At 37.7% G+C, this 1,934-nt stretch overlaps 1 non-coding gene across 1 annotated transcript; it reads left to right on the top strand.

Moving 5' to 3' along the window:
• The first annotated feature begins 839 nt into the window (after positions 1-839).
• Positions 840-946, top strand: LOC111748346 (U6 spliceosomal RNA). Its single transcript, XR_002784103.1, has one exon. It is a non-coding gene; the product is annotated as a U6 spliceosomal RNA (small nuclear RNA).
• Positions 947-1,934: the final 988 nt, after the last annotated feature.

Here is a 1,934-nt window from a genome sequence, read left to right as displayed (position 1 = left end):
CGTCCTTGCTACTAAGGAGCATTTTTGTCGTACTTCTTCCAAGACAGATTCCTTCGTTCTTTTGGCAGTCCATGGTATATTCAGTATTCTTCGCCAACACCACAATTCAAAGGCATCAATTCTTCTTTGGCCTTCCTTATTCGTTGTTCAGCTTTCACATGCATATGCAGCAATTGAAAATACCACGGCTTGGGTCAGGCACACCTTAGCCTTCAAGGTGACATCTTTGCTTTTCAACTTTGAAGAGGTCCTTCATAGCAGATTTGCCCAATGCGATGTGTTGTTTGATTTCTTGACTGCTGCTTCCATGGGTGTTGATTGCGGATCCAAGGAAAATGAAATCCTTGACAACCTCAATCTTTTCTCCGTTTATCATGGTGTTCCTTATTGCTCCAGTTGTGAGCATTTTTTATTTCTTTATGTTGAGGTGTAATTCATACTAAAGGTTGTGGTATTTGATCTTCATCAGTAAGTGCTTCAAATCCTCTTCACTTTCAGCAAGCAAGGTTGTGTCATCTGCATAACGAAGTTTGTTAATGAGTCTTCTTCCAATCCTGATGCCCCATTCTTCTTCAGGTAGTACAGCTTCTCAGATTATTTGCTCATCATACAGATTGAATAGGTACGGTGAAAGGATACAACCCTAACGCACACCTGTCCTGACATTAAACCACTCAGTATCCCCTTGTTCTGTACGAACAACTGTCTCTTGATCTATGTGCAGGTTCCTCATGAGGACAATGAAGTGTTTTGGAATTCCCATTCTTCACAATGTTATCCATAATTTATTATGATCCACACAGTCGAATGCCTTTGCATAGTTAATAAAACACAGGTGAGTGCTAGCTTCGGCAGCACATATACTAAAATTGGAACGATACAGAGAAGATTAGCATGGCCCCTGCGCAAGGATGACACGCAAATTCGTGAAGCGCTCCATATTTTTTCACAGAACAGAACATCCTGATATCAACTCAAATAGGGAAATCACAAAAACAAATTAAAATTAATTTTAAAAAGAAAAAAACGCTCAAAACAGGGAATCATTGAAGTCAATATGTAAAAGATCACAATAATCAAAAAGAGGGACTAAATACAGGTGGCATAGAACTGCCATATGGAGAGGGATACAAGGCGATATAGGACAATACAAGTTAGGTTTTTACTTAGAAAAATAGGGGTAAATATTAAGGTAACCACGAAGAGGTATAACAACTCCATAACTCAAAATAAAATCCAAGAAAAACGTAACGACTCAGAAAGTCAAATACTATGAAAATGAGGAACACACAATTTACAAAGACAAACATCTCAGCACAAAAAAGTAAGTGGAAAAATGAAATTGTCAACAACACACATAAAAAGGCATCAAAACGACAGCACTAAACACTTACTTATCTATAATTACCCTGAATGTAAATGGACTAAATGCACCAATAAAGAGACAGAGAGTCTCAGACTGGATAAAGAAACACGATCCATCTATATGCGGCCTACAAGAGACACACCTTAGACTTAGAGACACAAACACACTAAAACTCAAAGGATGGAAAAAAATATATCAAGCAAACAATAAGCAAAAAAGAAGAGGAGTAGCAATATTAATTTCTGACAAAATAGACTTTAAACTTAAGTCCACCACAAAGAATAAAGAAGGATACTACATAATGATTAAAGGGACAATTGACCAGGAAGATAGAACCATAATAAATATTTATGCACCCAATGACACGGCTGCAAGATACATAAAACAAACTTTAACAGAACTGAAAAGTGAGAGAGACACCTCCACAACTACAGTATGAGACTTCAACACACCACTTTCGGAGAAGGACAGGACTTCCAGTAAGAAGCTCAATAGAGACACAGAAGACCTAATTGCTACAATCAACCAACTTGACCTCATAGACTTATACAGAACTCTCCACCCAACT

Source organism: Loxodonta africana, chromosome X (genome assembly GCF_030014295.1).
Source record: "Loxodonta africana isolate mLoxAfr1 chromosome X, mLoxAfr1.hap2, whole genome shotgun sequence".
Lineage (NCBI taxonomy): Eukaryota > Metazoa > Chordata > Mammalia > Proboscidea > Elephantidae > Loxodonta > Loxodonta africana.
This window is presented reverse-complemented; position numbering and strand designations above follow the sequence as displayed.